Consider the following 19,834-nt stretch of genomic DNA (forward strand, 5'->3'; position numbering starts at 1 on the left):
AGATACAAAAAAGCAAGAAAAAGAAGAACAGAATAACAGAAAAAACAAACTAAAGAAAAAGGTAAAACTAAAAAGAAAAGGATAAAAAAATGGAAGATAGAAAAGGAAAACCGGAGACGAAAGGGGACAATGGGAGCCGAAAAGAGAATAAATGAAACGGGGCTTCAAAAAGAGGAAAAATGGAACAGACGAAGACGAAAAACGAGAAGGCAAGAAAGTAAAAAGAGTGAGAAACAATAAAAAAGGGAAAACGGAAAAGAAAATTACAAAAAGTGTTATAATAGATTCGCTATCATATGATTAGTCCATTTTTCCAAGTCAAATCATTCTTTTGCAAGATCGGTTGACCAACTTTTTATTTATGTCTGGGCACACTAGTGCCAATGGAATTTTACAACCTCCTCTCACGGTACAATACAATAATGTCGGGTTACGAAACCGGGAAATTGCATTCATGTTTGCTTATGCAACAACCAAATTTTGTGTAAATGTATCTTTCGTACCTTCTTTTGGTCTGTTCTGCTTGACATAAGTGATCCTACGCTTGTAAGCAAGTGATGACTTGCTTACGAGTTCTTGTACGGCCAAACGTGTAATGCCAGTGTTTTGTCAGTTCGTCAGTGCATACAATACGAAAGAGCGAAATTGAATTCTGTCAGGCAACTTCGGTCAGGTAATAACTTTCCCCAAGAATACCATTTTTATTCTTGAGATTGGAATTTTTAACCTAACTGGTAAAAAGTACGATGGAACTTTTATGCCATTAATTCCGGAAATGAAATTTTAAGAAGTGAACAGTATTGCATTAGTGGAAACTAGGAAAAAAAACTTGACAAGCAACAAATAAATACATGTAACCTATGTTCTGGATCTTACTCTCTTTTCCTCAAATTGCCGATATAGTATAACACTTCGGAGGGTCAGTGAATAATAAAACCAGTCGTATAGTCATCAGCGTTAGGTACCTTAGCAAAAGAAAGTAAGTAGGAAAAACCTTGCTGCACGGAAATGATGGTCTGACACGAAACATAACCCTTCTTGAAAAAAAAACAAATCAGGCTACAGTGATTCATTGCGAATGGCCATGGGAAAGTTTGCAACCATTTGAATTGCTCGAAGTAATCAGAGAATGAGAAAGTACCATTTCCGAGCTGATGCTGTCTCTTTAGGTAACCAAAACATTTACGATTTCTTAAATTTATACTTGCAATGACATAGTTGTCACTTCATTTCTTCGAAATGAAATGAAATTCAAACAAACATCAACCGTATAGAAAACCCCTTCTACTCTGTACATTGTATTTTTTCATAGAATTCGAGAGGCTTCTTTCTAAATGACGGAACCATGCCGTGAATACTCGCTTTTGCCGTCCAGCTTCGAGAGGAAGTCTAACAAGCAACTGGTTCGGTCGGATGACAGTACCACGATGACGATGGCGATGCTCACGATACGGCCCGAAAGTGGGCCGTCGGTCGTCATGAAACAACTGACGCTGAATAAATACTGCCAACCCAAGGGTCCATTTTGCAGCTACGGACGGAAAGGGCACTTCTATCTAGTACGAACGAACAGACCGACCGGGCGGCAAGAAACTATCATCATCAAGATGAAATATTCCGCTTGGTTTAACAGGCTTCCCGGGCTTCGACGGCTGGCTGGCTGGCTGGGACACTGCTGCCGGAGGGGTTATTTAGAGACTACTTATCCGAAATAGACTCGTGAGACGGCATGGAAATTCCGCACTGCTGCTGATGGGCTGCCGGCTGTGTTTTCCGAGCTTCGTTCCGTTGTCAGCCAGCCATTGCAGCGCGCCGTTTACTGGAAGAATAATAATGTACAGTTATGGTGTGCCACCGCGCGCCGCCGGTTGCTGGAAATTCAATTTCAGCTGCTAACTGCAACATATGTATGTATTCTAATTTGCATGGTAAACTGTCACTATTTGCGCAGGTTTATGCACCCGTTTCGATCTGTCGGCTGGGAGGTGTCTCGTGTCTGTGGGAAACGAGTTTTCGCAGCTTATGTGATGTAATTTATTCAGCTGCGTTTCTACTTGTTTGGTTTTACTTTTTATACTAAACCATTTATCATCGAATGTATTTGAAATGATGTCATGAATAACGTAAAAGGGAGGGAGAAAGTATTTCTCAAATATTACCCATTCACCCTTCCCATCCCAGTTTACAAAAAAGAAGATTAAAAGTCAATCGATAACTATCGAGAGATCAGGGATTGCGGCTTTGTGTGCCGTTGCCAAGCTCCTTGAAATGGTTATCTTCAATCTTCAATCATAGCAAGTTGCATATCGCTGAACCCCAGCTTGGATTTTTACCAAAATGTTCTACCGTTACGAACCTCTGCCACTTTCGGAATGCCGCTGGGCAGCCTTCTTGGACCGCTGATATTCCTACTGTACTTTCAACGATGTGAACTCTGTAGCAGATAACCTCAAAATATTCTTTGTAATTCAGACAAGGATGCTCTCTGTCTTCAATGTCGACTAACCGTCTTTGCTGAGTGGTGCAAAATTAACCGTATGAACCTGAACTCCAATAAGTGCTTTGACATCGCTTTCACGCGAAGAATGTCAATTCGATTCGACTATCACCTAGCAGGCACAAATCATCCAATATAGGAGTAGAACGTGCCGCCTGAACCACCCATACTGATACCTGTTCACCCAGCAGGTAACGCGATCAGTAGAGTAACATGTGTCAAGGACCTCAGAATTGACCTCGACGAACAATTAACTATTAAGCAGCATACCTTCTAAGTGGTAGCCAAAGCATCTTGTTGCTTGAGATTCATAAAAAGAGTGTCTAGGCAGAGCCATAGTGTGACATTGTGGCGCCTTTGGCGAAGACCCGACTTAAAATGCTGCCTCCCTTTTCTATCAGATTTTGGACCAAATTTTGAATAAAGTTTGGGTCCAGAGTCTGGAACTGGGCCAGAATATAAATCAGATTTTGGGCCACATTTTTTATCTCATTTTAAACCACCAATCAGATCTCGAACCAGATTCTGGACCTGGACCGTATTTTGGACCTGGACTAGCTGGTAAACTTCCATATTTTGAATCAGATGTGGAACCATATTCTTGATCAAGATAAGATTTTAGGCCTAAACTAGAATACATTTTTTATAAGCTTTTGGTCCAGATTATACTACTTTATTTACCTTATTTACCGATTATACTACTTTACTAGATTATACTTTCTTAAGACCACATTTTCTATCAGATTCTGGATTAGATTTTGGAGCCAGATTTTGTATGATATTTTGGAGCACATTTTTGATTTGATGTGAGACCAGATTTTGAACCACATTCCGGATCAAGATCAAATTTTTGACCCGGGCTATATCCGGACCACATTTTTTATCAGTTTTTTTTTTCAGATTTACCCACATTTTGGACCACATTTTTGGTCAGATCATGACCTGGAGCAGATTTTGGACCACATTTTTAATCGGATTTTAAACCAGCTAACAGATCAAGGTTTGAACTGGATTCTGGAATGGGACCGTATTTTAGATCTAGATTGGATTGCAAACGACAGTTTTTCTGGACCAGATTTTGGACAATATTTTTGATTAGATTTCGGTCATATTTCGGACCTGATTTTGGACCTGAACCAGATGGTAAACCTCCACGTTTTGGATCAGATGTGGAATCATATTCTGGATCGAATTTTTTCCAGATTTTGGAACAGATTTGTACTAGTTTGTGAACTATGTTTTGGACCACATTTTTTATCAGATTCCGGGAAACCCTTGAGGTGATGGTGGCTAACCCCATACATGCATACATACATTTTTTATCAGATTCTGGATCAGATTTTGGACCTGGACTAGATACGGACCACAATTTTTATCAGATTTTAGTCCAGATTTAACCACATTTTTGGTCACATTTTGAATTGGAGCATATTTTGGACCACATTTTTAATTAGATTTTGGATTATATTTTGGACCACATTTTTGATCAAATTTTGGACCAGATGTTGAATCAAATTTGGGGTTCAGATTCTGGCACTGGATCAGAAAATAAACCAGATTTTGGGACACATTTTCGAACAAATTTTAAACCACCTACCAGATTTTGGATCAGGATTTGGGCCAGATTCCGGAATAGGACCGTATTTTTGATCTAGATTAGATTGCAACCGACAGTTTTTATCAAAGTTTGTTCCAGCTTTTGTAACAAATTAGGAACAGATTTGAACTCTCACCCGGCAATGTGAGGTTTATTGTACTCTTATGGTGGTCTTCAAGACCATTTTTGGTCTTGAATACCATCGTAAAAGTGTAATAAAACCTGAATTGTTACTTGGGCTAGACCTGGACCAGATTTTGGACAATATTTTTGATTAGATTTCGATGATATTTCGGACCAGATTTTGGACCTGAACCAGATGGTAAACCTCCACGTTTTGGATCAGATGTGAAACCATATTCTGGGTCAAGATAAGATTTTGGACCTAGACTAGAATAGATTTTTTATTACATGTTAATCCAGATTATAAACCATACTTTGGATCACATTTTCTATCAGATTCTGAATCAGATTTTGGAACACATTTTTTTATTTGCTGTGAGACCAGATTTTGAACCACATTCTGGATCAAGATCAGATTTTGGACCTAGTTCCGGACCACAATTTTTATCAGTTTTTTTTCCAGATTTAACCACATTTTTGGTCAGATTTTGACCTGCAGAAGATTTCAGGCCACATTTTTAATCAGATTTTAAACCAGCTGCCAGATTTTGGATCAGGATTTGAACCATATTCTGGAACTGGACCATATTTTGAACCTAGACTATATTTTTATTTTAAACTTTTATTTTTATCAAATTTTTTTCCAGATTTTGGAACAGATTTGTACTAGATTGTGAACCATGTTTTGGACCACATTTTTTATCAGATTCTGGAACCAGACTCTAGATCTGGTTCCAGAACTGTAGCGTTACATTGCGTCTGCCCTGGTGAAAACCCGATTGGGAGCCCCTCAGTGTTCTAACAGCTAGCGCCCTTGGCGTGGGTTAGTCTGATCTACTGCACGCTACGACGCCGTGTCTAGGAACTTTACGGACATTTACTGCTCGAAATTTTTTATTGATGACTCGTATCTCTCAGTATTACTCTGTAGTTTGAAACCTTCATTGCCACAACGGCATACACAGAATCGAAGCTGGGGTGGAATAATCCACACCAGCTGCCAAGTTCCGAAAGTCGTAGACATGACTCATTGCAAGCGTGGAATCGACACTCCTCGGAGTGGTGCAACCTTCGTCTTCGACGAGACAAGCGAAACTCTGACTTGTCCTCGATCTATTATGCGAAAATACGCCACCGCAGCAAATGCCTGAGCACTCGCGTCTATGAATATATGCAGCTCAAGAAGCTTTCAGGATCTCTATCTTGGAAAATAACACCGAGGAATACGCAGTCTAGTCATGTTCCTCAATACTGCCAAACCAGCGTGTAGCGATCTCCTAGGAAATATTGCTGTCCCAGTCCGTTGCACTTTGCCAAACATCCTGAATGACGATTTTTCCGTGTACGACAAACGATGCTACCAGCCCTAAGGGATCGTAGATGCCCATGGCCAACCGAAGCATTTCTCTTTTTATCGGCATCGTGTTCCCGTCTAGCAGAATCCGCACCTTCTCGCAAAACTGCAGTGAAAATGTGAAGACATCCTCCTCCGGATTCCACGCCATTTCCAGCACTCGTTCGAATCCAGTGTCCTTCTCCGGTAACATGGCTTTCGACGACTTCTGGCTTTCTTCACCTAGCTTCTCTAGCACGCTCCTGTCACTCGACATCCAGTTGCGGATACGAAATCCCGCTCGCTTATGCACCCCGATTACTTCCTTCGCCACCGCGAATGCTTCCACTGCCGTGTCGAAACTATCTACGTAGTCATCCACGTAATGCCTTCTTTCTACAGCTACCGCCCCTCGCGGAAGTTCTGCTTCTTGTTCTGTTGCATTTAAATTTTTCACGTACTATGAATGTGCTGGCGAGCAAGATGCTTCGAATATCACCACGTCAGGCACCATCGTACTCATAGGAAGCTCTGGGGAAACTGTATACGGGAATAACAAAGCGCTGCGATCCTCTTTCCGAACGAGCATCATTTGAAAAAACATTTCTTCAATTTCTTTTAATGGCACACCTTCAGCCTTCGCCGCTGCATCCCAGAAGACTCGAACTTTCCAGTGCTTATTTTCGTTAACGACAACTCCAATCGGCAGGAACCAAGCCCGTCGCAGATCAAATCCTTCCATTTCTTCCGACGCTGCCTCATGTATATAGCCCTTGACCTTGAAGTCCGCTATTTGTTACCGAACGCTATCGTAAAGAACGGGATTCCGTGACAAACGCTTTTCTAGGCATCTGAAGCGTCTTTCCGTCATCGGTCGGCTATCGGGAAACTCAATATAATCGTACCTCCAAAGCAATCCGATCTCAAGCTTTCCACTGCTGGTACGGTGCCTGGTTTCTTCCAGAATCTTATACGCTTGCTGCTCTTCGACTCCTTTCACAGCTGGGACAACGGCAACACCTAGACTTTCGACGTCAAAATAGCGCTGAACGTAGTCGTGGGGATAAACTTTTTAACCTACCAATGCATGCTCGTGGAGCTGCTTGTGGGACGTGCTTGTTTGCGCTTTTCGCAGACTCCCACATACTGCCCACCCAATCCTGGGTTTTGTTGCCCTCGGCTCGTTCAACTTGCCCTCCCGCAATTTCAAAGTAGCCAGTACATGACAGTTGTACTGCCCGATCAGGATACCTGGCACAACCCGGGAGCTTGCTTAGATGAGCAAATCGTGTAGCGAGCTCTTCGTAATTCGTGGTCTGTTGCCGTAAACCGAGGTTGTCGACAGTGTATACTTCGGATAATCGATATCACTTACTACCACTAACTTCCGATATTCCATCGTTACAACTTCCGCACCAACAATAGTTTTCTTGATGCCTCCAGTCCATTCAATACGCAAGGTCTCCTGTTCTCCGTTGACACCGAGTGCATCTGCGATCGACCGCTCAATGAGTGGTACCGATGATCCATCGTCGAGGAACGCGTAAGTGTTAAACTGCCCGCACAACAAAGTAACAAACTGTTACCACCGCACTGGTAGTCTTCGAAGCTACCGGTGGGTTGAAATGGAGTAAACTGTGATGTCGCTTAGGGCAGTCGTTGATCCCACACATCTCCTCTTTGCAGGGCCACCGTGCGTGCGTGTTGTTAGTACGAATGGTTCGTATTTCGTGCGAGAGCATATTCGTAGCAAAATTTGCACCAGAACGCATTTAATGCGCAGTTATTGTCTGGCGTCGTTATCGACGAGATCGATCAAGATGCGAAGATTGTCTGTAAGCGAAAATATGCTTGTGCAATTATGACTTGCATAACATCGCCCTCGTGGTTCTGTGGTTTGCGGAATCGTCGAATGTTCTTATGGTAGTATGACAAACGGGTTTTAATTTGATTCGCGACCACATTACAGGAGAAAAAAGAGATTTCGCTATTTTCTGGTAGGTGTCAATATTATATTATATTTATCATGAATTTTTATGGCATTCGTATAATGCACAAACGTTTTTAATTTATTTATTTATTTCCTTCATCATGATGAGAGCGGTATGAGTGTGACTTACCGAGCGAGCATTTATGAGCGTAAGCTTCATATTTTTCTCACCAGCTTTTGCATATACAATTCATCGCGAGTGAACAGAATAATAGAGAATTACCCATTGTCAAAATTTCAATCACTGATGAGCTGGTGATAATAAGCCATCATCGCGATGAAAATTAGCAACATTGTTTCCCATATCATGAAACATTTTCGCACATGAAACTCTAGTCACCTTATATGCTGATCGATGGGGGAGGATTGAGCCTCCTAGTACCATACTGTTCAAGCCACAAAACTCTGCAAACAGCTCTCGGTCGCGCGGATTTTAAGTTATAATCCATTATTACAGCTACCATACAAGGCTTTGTAAAAGTGTGAAGCGAAATAATGCTTCCGTTCAATTTACTGCAAAAGATAACAAATATGATCCGAAATGGACTCCAACCACCTTCCTTTGGCCACCAATCAAAATACTCCATCAAACAAATGGATGCTTTCTCTTACAGAAATGTACCCGTAAAATATCGACTTGCGACGTGTCATATTTAGAAACGACGCTGTCACACTGCAGCCACATTCACCGGCACGCGTCCGGAGCTTCCATACCTTTCCGTTGCGGAATAATATTAGTGAATAGACCATCGAATAACATCGAGGAAGTTAGCCTCCAGTCTCTGCCCCCGTTGTTTCCGTCAAACCGAGCCATCCAATTTCCCAGTTTCATCGCAAGAAACCGGCTGGCAGTGAAAAAAGCAGGATCAGAAATACAAATCACCATCATAAATCATGCCTTCCTATCGGCCCTATGCGATTGTATTTGTCCGTCCGTCTTTTGTCTTTCTGGTCCAGTGTGGGATCGTCCCGTCTTGGGCTGCTGGTACCGTGACGATGGCAACCAATCTAGGACTAGTAGCGCCGAATGGGCAAAAAATGGCTGTCACAAGCACTGTACAGGACGGTCCGCTCGCCCCGTGGAGGAGTATATCTTGGTATGCTGCCACTCCTCTGCTCCCTCAACCCACCCTAATAACCAACAGTTCTTGTTTTTTTTTTGTTTTCGGTTGGCACTCGAAGACAAAAATAAAGCCTCGCAAGATGGCCGGGAAAAAAAGGTTGCTACTAAATAAATATTAATAACCTTCCTACTTGAAGACGATTTCGGTTTCTTCGGTGACACTGTCCCTCTTTCTCTTTCGAAAAAAAAAAAAAAAAAAATAAACGCCGTAAACGGAAGGAGAACTTCCATCCAAAGCGGGAGGATAATGTCGGAGGCTTCCTGGGAATGATTTTTATCTGGCGTCGGAGGCGCCGTGCAAAGTTGGTGTTGGTGGGTGGGGAGGACACCCGGCTACCCGGCTAGTTGGGAGGTGGGGTGAGTGAAGAAACTCTCGATGAAACAGAACGACCGGATGAAAGTAGTTTAAGGCTTGTTTTCTTCGTCAGCGGATCGGACATAATCCTTTATCCGTTATTTTTTATGATGACTCTTTTCCGGGCGAACTTTGAGTCGCGCAGGTCGACTCGGAAAATCGAACGCAGGATTTCGGCCGGTGACCAACTCACTAAGAAAGCGAGGAAGAATTCTGTTTAATTGAAAGGGTCCAAAAGAAACTCGATTTTTTCCCGATACGAAGCGTTTTTAATTAGGGTAAATTGGTGTCAGAAATTTAGGTTTTCCCGAACTTTATCCGCACAAAACGATTGCGTAGCAAGTCATTAACACATTTTCCATCATTTTGAAACACTTACCGTGGGCCGAAAAAGTACGGTATTTTGTCAGAACAGAAGGGTTCGCCGAGCACCGATAATAAGTTTACCCGAGCAAATCGGATGAAGACCTTCCGGAAAGCAAAGAATCCACCAGAAACTTTTCGAATATGTTTAACATTGTTCATAAACCTTATCGCTGCTTCCGGCGCGTCGGGAAGGCATCCCGGCGTTGGTTCAATTTTACTACGGCAGTATTCGCTTGGGTGGGTTCTTTCTCGGTTTCCGCCTCGTTGTTAAGAATCCAGCAACCAGTGCACAGTACACAGTGCGCCAGAAGGAGACGTTCTGTAAAGTTTTGACACGCCGAAAGTTTACCGGAAAAAGCAATACGCCAGAGGCTAGTGATAATGAAGTTTGTTGCGGTAGTTTGCCTACTGATGAAATGTCACATCGTTAGCAGGGCGCAGTGACGGGTGAGTGACCTCATTGAAAATCTCATTCCGAGGCGAGATTTTTCAATTACAGCTCAAAGCTGCAACACTCGAGCGCCGCCATGCGGCCATGTTTCGAAACGTGCTATAAAAAGAGTCGAGTTTGTTTGTCTATGGTGTAATAGTCACAAATGGAGTTTTGTGTTTTTTTATTACCACTTTTTGTTAAAAAGATCATTTTACTCGTCATTTCTACAAACTGTATGATTGGATTTATACCTGGCAGCTCTGTACCTGAGTAATTTTTAATTATTCGTGGTGGATGAATGATGCAAAATCTTCAGAACATTGTGTTTTTGCTCAAAGAAAAAGGACAGCAAAGCGGTAAATAATATTGTTAGAAGTGGTATGGTGAAAGTTCTTTTTTTTTTATTTTCCCGTTTACTATTGCAATCTCAATACTCAAACAAACATCCTGCAGTGTCCGGGCCGCGTCCGACTGGCAGTTCGAAACAGCAGCTCGGTACCTGTGCAAATACAATCCTGGTAATTGCATCGCGCTCTATCGAGACCGCAATTCAGTGGGTAAATAACTTCTTCTTGGAAGTACGCGCGAAAACCTCGAGAATCTGCGGGGACGGGTGTTAATTACTCTGGCGAAGAGTAAATTGAGCATTATGAATTGGAAAATGCAATTGGAATTAAGGAAGCATTAAGCTGCGGAATTGTTTCTCAACGACGACAGCTGTGTCCAGGCGAAAGCGATACGAAAAACGTCGAACTTCTTTTATAATAGGGTGATTGATGGTGGCTGGCACCATGGAAAAGCTAGTCCTTGTTAAACCTACCAGTTTAATCATTGATAATTTAGAGGTTTTAAAAAACCTCTGTTATTCTTCGATGGATTAGAATAGAAGTATGAAGTATGAAGCGGGGAAGGCAACTAGGAAGAGCCGCCCAACATAGCTCTAGCCATCCCAAGTTCCCAAGCCCCTGCCTAGCGCCTCAACGCGGCGACACCTGGAAATACTCCAAAATTTCTGGAAGTGCATTAGCATAAATGTCAACTAACGCTAGTACTGGATCTACCCAACAAACATTTTATTTGAACAGCAGATTATTCAACCATTATACAACTAATGTTCAAGAATCAAGCGCTTAATAAGCAATTATACAGCAAAAATGTTTGTTGGGTATGCGAGGAGAGCTGTCAGTAGAATGAGTTGCGATAGATCATCTATCAGATTACCTAATTGAATTAGTTACTTAAAGTAAAAGGGAAAGTAAAAGTTCATTGAATAATTAAATTATTTGCTATATTAAATTCTTATACTAAGATAATTCATTACAGAAAATGGCGAGGTACTTAAACTATCTTAAATCTAAAACTTACATAAATATTATACCTAACGGTCTAACCTAAACTTGAACCACGCTATAACCTATCAGAGATTAGCCCAAATAACCTATAGTTCCGATAAAAGGGGATTTTTTTGGCTTAATCAGCAAACGAAATGGTCATGAATAGAACTCTTTTCAACTTAATTTTTAAGTAACTAACCGTACTTTCAAGTTCGTATTTGATGATTAAACTTCAAAGGGAATACGAAGCAACTTCTAACGGAACTAGAAAGTTCGCAAAAAGTTCACTTAACTCGCTATATAGAACACTGTTCGGCTCAAAAACAAACTCCAATAACCTTAAAAATAAAAAAAAATTGAGGAAATTTCCGCACTTCTTTCTGTTTTGTAGTTTCATGACATTTCCCATTTAAACTAATTTAATTTCGGTTAACGATAACAATTATTTTATTTAATGAAAAAGATCATCAGAAGAATAATCGACTGTTTTTTTATAAATATTAATTTATTGTAACTTATCACACACCACCAACCACCAAAACCTCGGAGATTTGAACTCGAGTACTTCCTTCCGGTGACTTAGATGCATACCACTGCTCCGTTGCTGAAATATGCGATTTGCATCGATTTTACTCGATGTGCTAATTTCTCATTGACCACAACCCGGAAACGAACTTATACTCAAGAACAACTCAATTCCAGCAGCGGTAGGAGTTTTTTTAACTGGTCTATCTTAATCGCATGAACCGGTTTTATAGAAGTAAGGAGGAGGCGGAGGTAGAAAATAGAAAAGTATAAAAATTGAACTTAAAGTGCTATTTTAAAATTTTTGTGGCAAGGTTTCTTTAGAAGCTGCTTAGTGCTCTATGCAGCGAGCTTAAGGCAACTTTGAAGTTCGGTTAATTACAGGTAAACCTGCTTAGCAAGCTATAGAACCATAGACATAAAGATTATTAACCTTCCTTAGGCACCATTATCCGAACTCTTAGTTACTTTCAAGTTACATGTTGAACATTCAAGTTGCCACAGATATTGACGATACTTTATTGAGAATGAAGTTCGGTTTACAAACGTAGTGTCTGGTTGTTCAACAAGAAAGTTCTGTGGAACTAAATTTGAACCAAATATGAACTTCCAAGTTCGTTCTTTAAGTGAAATTGGAACTTTCGGTTGCTTGGGAGTATCAGGGAAATAGTTCACCGGAGAATATTTTCGGGTGTAGAATCACTAAACTCTAAAATTTCTTATAAAGCTAAACTGGAAACTAATGATGAACCGTAATATAGGAATTTTATAATCCGTCAAAATATATTGGATTACGAAACCGGAAAAGTGCCTGCATTCATTTTTTCAACAATACTATTGCATTAATACATAAATAATGCAAATAATCTTCGGATTTAGATGTCTCGGCTCATCAGTCATGATGATGATAATTTGTAAGTAAAAAAATTGATTCCATCTTCGCAGGGTTTATTTTTAATTTGTTTGCCGATACAAGATATATAAAAAAGGAATTTTATAGTTTTAGGGAGATGGTCAGATGGATCAATACTTGTCTAGTTGGAATCATCATGTAGCATGAAAACTATAGCATTAAGGTTTAAAATAAATCATTGAAAAAAAAAATTTTGTTTTCACCCGGATAATCGAATCCCCGGATAGTCGAGTCCGGCCTGTATTTCTAATCGCTTAACGTTTCGACGAATATAAATATTCACACATTAATCTAAGCGACATTTCACGGATATTTTACAAACAGATTTTTCTCAGTGTACTTACAATAGGTTTTCGTTTTGCCTTGTCTATGTCGAAATACTGTCCTGTTATGTAAATAGCAAATAGTTTTATAACATAATAATACACTCAAGTCGCTTTTTACGCGAAGGATATGTCCCGCGTAAATCAAAACCGCGTAAATTCCGAAAACCACGTAAAACAAGCCGCGTAAATTTCGAAAATCGCGTAAAAAACCGCGTAAATTCCGAAAACCGCGTAAATTGCAAAATTCGCGTAAAAAAAACTAAAATTTCGCGTAAAAAACTTTATGGATTTTAACACTACGCGAAAAAATAGACGTTTTGAGCACATCCGCGTAAATTCCGAAAATCGCGTAAAGAAAACCGCGTAAAAAAACCGCATAAATTCCGAAAACCGCGTAAAAAAACCCGCGTAAATTCCGAAAACCGCGTAAAAAAACTGCGTAAATTCCGAATACCGCATAAAAAAACCGCGTAAATTCCGAAAACCGCGTAAAAATAGTCGCGTACAAAAACCGCGTAAAAAGCGACTTCAGTGTATAATGTAAAAACTCACATATAAACCACTAAAATCGTGGACTAAAATGTCGCTTAGATTAATGTCTAATGAGTGAATATTTATATTTTGTGTACCCTTCCCATACAGACTTTTGAAAATGACAAAATATACTGTCGAAACGTAAGGGATTAGAAATATTTCGTTTTTATTTTCATATGACTGATGAGCCGAGAAATCTAAATCCAAATAACGCATTACAGTCGATAGCCTTTCAAATATAAATAATCTTCTATAATTGACCTGAAATAATATCATACGCTAAACAGCTTATTTTACGCAAGGGGAGGATGTGGTATCCTGATATTTATACTCACTGGGCCTCACAGCCTGGACACGGGCTGGGGCACAATAAGACACGAACCCCACCTTATTTGTAAAGTTTACTGTAAAACAACAACAAAATTTGTAGCCCAGAAGTTCGCAATTTTACAATTTATTTTTGCGATAAGTAAGACCATTGCACTATGGTCCAGAAAACCAAATTAGGTGGAAAAAATTGTTTACTCAGGAGTCGTTGATTTTATACTATTTACGAGTTAGCAACAAAATTCTAGGATGCCGCTTTTTGTGGCATGAGCTATATTAGGGTGACCCTTAAATTAACCAAGATCCAGAAATTATCTTCAAAACGAAACAAGATAGAGCGATATTGATTTCAACAATTTTATAGGTTGAAGTATTTTGAGTAACATTGAAGAAGACGCAATCCCTCTATCTCGAACCGTTCCCATATTAGGGCGATTTTCCTGAGTCAAGTTAAGGTGACCCTGCTATTTGGTGATTATTCTCCATAACTTTTTTATTTTGCATTTCTCGCAAAACACTTCTTCAGATGACTTTTGTGTCTCAATAAGATGCAACTTTTGGTGGAAAAAACTGGCTATCTACTTTATTTTTATACTTACATTAAATTTTGTGATAAAAACAGGCCGTTTCCAAAGGTTAGTTCTTAGAAAGATGCAAGCAAAATTAAAATCGGTTAATTGCGTTTGCAAGAACGTGATTTTCTGTGCATAAAATCAAAAAATTGAAGAGAGGGGATTTTTGTTTATCTCAAATAAATCAACTTTGATTATGTGGGGTTTTAACAGATTTAAATATTTAAAAGTAAACGAGCTGCGTCATAACTCCGGAACGCCTTGACTGTTCTTCATCAAACTTGGCGTAAATGTTTCTTGACATAAGTAAATCAGCACAGGGGGTTGACAAAAGCGGGGTGGTCGCTACAACGGAGAGGGGGAGGTAAAAATATGTAAAAGTGGCTGTAATTATCATGCATTTAGACCGTTATAAGTTGTGTGAGTGGTCCAAATCTAAGAGAATGTATAAACTTAATCTCATGTTTGTTGACTGGAACTTTATAATGAGGTTAGATATTAAAAACGATAGACTTTCCAATAAACGGAGGGAATGGTAGACAAAGTAATGAAATCATATGTGTTTCATAGTATCACAGAGTGGAATAAGACGTTAAGGGGAAATAGCGGAAAATTTATTTCGTTTCACCGAGCTAAGGGATCCGCGCATTTCAGCAGTTTAATGTGTCACCATCGCTAGCGGAATTGCGTTGTTTTTAGACACAAATTGTTTCTCGTCCACGTCTATTGTAGAATGAGAAGTTTAAATAGTTTTCTACCCGCGACGGGGATTTCCGTGATTCGCACCTCCCCTTTCATCAGAGGGCACCATCCTTTTGTCTTTCAGCCACTGGTACATCTGTTTTCGATAAGGTTGAAAGGCGAGCGAGTGTGATAAGCATAGCATCCAAAGCTTATTTCACTCAAGCCTACGACAAACAACTGCTGGTACTGTGTGCATAAATTCTGCTACCTACACACTCCGGGTGTACAGTCTCATAGCAACTTTATGCACATCCCACCCGCGATTCCAAAGCTCACGAGCTGTCAATAGATCGTCTGTTTTTATACGACAGACATCGCAGCCAGCTGTTAGAGTGCAAGGCCAGTTGCTACGATCCTATTGGCTCTAACAGCCTTTTGGTTCGTTTCGTCCATTCGTTTAACGTGGTCGAAACGAACCAAAATCACTCGAAACGAGAATCGCAATGTCACCTCTTTTTCGTCGAGGCGCTGCAGTTAAACTGAGCAAAAAACTGAAAATGAAGCCTGGTTGTGACCCTCCCAACTTTTATACGCTCTTCATCTTATCTCCCAGCCACTTGTACAACTTCTAACAATCCAAATGCAAGATATTATTATTATTATAGAGTTTTGGCACTTCTCAGCAAAAATGCTGGAAACTTTCACCTACCCTCGGGCTTCTTTATGCCAAGAGGGGTTAGGCTCTGTGGTTCTCATTCATATTTTTTTTTTTTGTTGTTACGTCTGCTCCAGCTGTGTTTAATTGTGGTGATTCAGGAACCTCCTCGTAATATTACAGGTTTCAAGAACCACCGCTTTTTGGATATTGTCCAAATTTTTTTGGAGCTCTAGCTCTTCCAGGGAACGTTGTAGGCTACAGGGCACTACTCCGGTGGCTGAGATGACCACCGGAACTATACGTACGCCCTCAAGGTGCCACATCTGCTTTAACTCCTCGGCCAAGTCGTGGTATTTCGTTATTTTGGCCGAGAATGTTGACTGGACATTGCGATCCAGCGGTACAGCGATGTCTATGAGGGTAACGTGCTTCCTCCTTTTGTCGTAGATCACAACGTCAGGACGATTGGCACGTATAAGGACGTCTGTAATAATCTCACGATCCCAGTACAACTTTATGCAGCTATTTTCCAGAACCGGGCTAGGCAGGTACTTATAGTAGGGTACGTAACAGTTTACCAAGTTGTGCTTCAAGGCGAGTTGCTGGTGCACAATCTTGACTACTGCATTGTGGCGTCCTAGGTAAGCCGTTTTGGCTAAGGCTGGACAGCCTGCAATCACATGCTCGATCGTTTCCCCTACTGAATTGCACTTTCGACAACGGTCTTCTATATCTTCGTGCAATATGTACCTGCGGTAGTTCTTCGTCGTAATAACCCGATCCTGAATGGCTACCATGAAGCCTTCCGTCTCCGAAAAGAGGTCACCTCGCACCAACCACGCATTCGATGCCACTTTGTCTATATGCGCTTGCTCTAATTGATGGGGGTGCGTCCCATGTAGTTCCTTTGCTTTCCACGTTTCGACCTTTTCTGGTACGGTTTTTAGGTCGCAGTTCAGCTGGTAATGCTCCTGCGCCAGATGCAGGGCGCTGAACCCGTGGTCTGCTTCACAGACAGTGCGGTAGACAATATGACGAGTCTGACTATCTATGAAATATCTCCGCAACTGCTCGATCTGGGATACGCATAGCGCTTGGATGTCAGTGACACCTCTTCCTCCTTCCATGCGTGGTAAGGTGATTATTTCGACTGCCGATCTTGGGTGGTGCGAACGGTGCTTGGTTAGCGATACTCGCAAGGTACGTTCAATCGCTTCCAAATCCGTTTTGGTCCATTTAACCACCCCGAAGCTGTATGTCAACAAAGGCACGGCAAACGTGTTTATCGCCTTTACTTTGTTGCCGGCAGAGAGGAGTGATTTCAAAATATGGTTGACACGATACAGGAACCGTTCCTGCAGTTCTTTCCTGATAGTCGTGTGGTGAATACCTTTCAGTTGCAGGAATCCCAGGTATTTGTACGACTCACCTTCAATCATACTTCGAATTTCCTCTTTTTCGTTGATGCGGAAACTTTCAGCGTCCATTACTTTACCCCGATGGATATTTACGAGACGACATTTGTCGATGCCAAGCTCCATCCGAATATCGTTGCTGAACGTTGTCACCAGCTGCAACAGATGACGCAGCTTCTCCATAGTTTCCGCAAACAGCTTCAGATCGTCCATATAGAAGGTGTGGGTAATTATTGTACTCGTTGTCCCACTTTTCAATTGGTAGCCATAGCTGCTTCGGTTAAGTGCTTTGCTGAGGGGGTTCATCGCAAGGCAAAACCATAGCGGACTGAATGTATCGCCTTGGAAAATCCCCCTTTTTATGCTGAGAGTTCTGGATCGTAACACCTCTATCCCGTCGGTAGTGTGGAGTGAAGTGTTCCACATTCCCATTGCGTGCTTCATTAACCTGATGATGCCACCGTCTATTTTATACAATTCTAGTACCTTAATTAGGTACGAGTGGGGTACTGAATCGTATGCCTTCTTGTAGTCGATGTACGCCATACTGAGGTTTCGCCTATTTCGGCTTGCCTGTCCCACAATGACTGCATCGATGATGACTTGGTCTTTACAGCCTTGTGTGTTTTTACGGCATCCTTTTTGTTCTTCAGTCATCACTCCATTTGCATCGCAATGGTACTGCACCTTTTGGGTGATTACCGACGAGAGCACCTTGTACAGGCTTGAAAGACATGTTATTGGCCTGTACTTGGCGGGATTAGTTGTGTTCCGATCTTTGGGTAGAAGATAGGTTACCCCTTTAGTGATGAATTCTGGCAGCTCCTGGGGGTTTCTTAGTACCGTGTTGAAGCATTCCGCCATCCGCCCATGGATTGCAGAGAACTTTTTATACCAAAAATTGTGCACAAAATCTGGTCCTGGTGCGGCCCAATTCCTGGTATACCGTGTAGCCTCATGGATATCCTCGGCGGTCACTGCTACGGGGGCCATGCGTTCAATTTCACCACTGCCTTCTTCCTCTTCTACCAACCACATCGCATTATTGTTGTGTTGAGCGGGGTTCTCCCATATATTGGCCCAAAACTGTGTAATTTCGCCAAGTTCTGGGAGTCCCTCGCTGTAATCGGTTTTGTTATTGCTGATGTGGTTATAGAACTCCTTTTCGTTAGTGTTGAACATCCGGTTTTGTTGTTTCCGCTTTGAACATTCAACATAACGTCGCATCCGTTTAGCAAGAGCACTTAACCTTTGTACATGGGTGTCGAGGATCTCAGTGATGTTGAGTTCACTGAGATTTAGGAGCTCTGCGGGCTTGACGATTTCTTTCACCTGACGAACCAGCCTTCCTGATCGGTTTCCCCTCTTGTATTGTGTTAACCGACCTATCTTCACCCTCAACGATGCTATCCTAGATTCTAGTCGTAGCATCCATGCGGGTTTTCGTGTTTGGGGGCGTACATGGGCCTCACCATTACCTGGGGGGAAGGTCCGTACTCCCATAGTTCTCACAACGGCTACAGCTGCGGAATACACTATACATTGCAGTTCCTCAAGGTTCTCAGCGGTTTCAGTATACAGTGGCAAAACATCCTCGTTAAGGATTCTTACTGCATTCGTTAGCCGGAAGGAATATTGCAGCTTTGGTATCCGGTGTCGGGATAAGGGGTCTGTTCCCCGAAATTGTGTAACCGCTGCGTTCATTTCGAAAGCTAGTTCGTCAAGTAATTGTTCTCGTTGTTGGTCCATTGTTAGTTCTGGAGCATGCAATGATGGTTCCTCCACTGACATGTTTATGGATGCAGTCGATTCCCGCCGTGCTGCATCGTGCCCAACAGAACTCCTACTCGACACATCGCTCGATCTGTTCCCTGTACTCCCTAGTTCCCTTTGCACTTCCAGCTTGATGCTGTCTAACTCGGCGGTAGTGAGCATGTTGTTTGTCAATATTGCTCGTCGTCGGGTGTACAGCTTATTCCGGTCAAGCTGGTTGGCAAATCGAGGGAACCGCTCATTGAACATGTCCAGCATTCTAGGCCTGCCGGACATATCCGTCTTCAACCTCGTGCAAACGTAGTAGCAGCGGATCACATACATGTTCATCTCCCTCGTCCACATGATCCGCTGCCGTTGGCGGCCTGCCAAGGTGAGCGACTGACGTCGGTCAGCCGTAGCAACATTAGCAGGTGCAGCATTGCCTTGGTGGTGTCTGTTGCTGCTTCTTCGGTTTCGCGTTCGGTGTACGGGCTGAGCCCGTTGACTGGAAGGTCGCTCTTGCACCAGGTCTTCCTCCAGCCGCTGGCCGCTCGCTCTGTCCCCCGTTCCAGGACCAGCTCCAGTAGGGGCTCCCTCCTCGGGCGATCGCATTATTATTCTATTCCGTAAATTGTACTCCATATTGGGTTGACTTTTCTTTCCGGAAGTCTAACCGGCTAGTGAGGTCATGGGCTAAGGCACTTATAGCGGTACCTACTCGCTTTGTCAGGACTGGCGTTCAGGTATTGTGGTTTTTCATGGAAACTAAACAGAGCCCACTGTTGAGCCCCACCACACCCATAGACCATCCCCGCTGCTTGTCCGGGATTGCTTATTTAATTCGCAACTAACCATTATATCTAATGGCCGTTAGTTATCCGCAACCTACAACCCGCTTATTATTATTATTATTATTATTATTATTATTATAGAGTTTTGGCACTTCTCAGCAAAAATGCTGGAAACTTTCACCT

The sequence above is a fragment of the Sabethes cyaneus genome, chromosome 1, assembly GCF_943734655.1.
Source record: "Sabethes cyaneus chromosome 1, idSabCyanKW18_F2, whole genome shotgun sequence".
Classification (NCBI taxonomy): Eukaryota; Metazoa; Arthropoda; class Insecta; order Diptera; family Culicidae; genus Sabethes; species Sabethes cyaneus.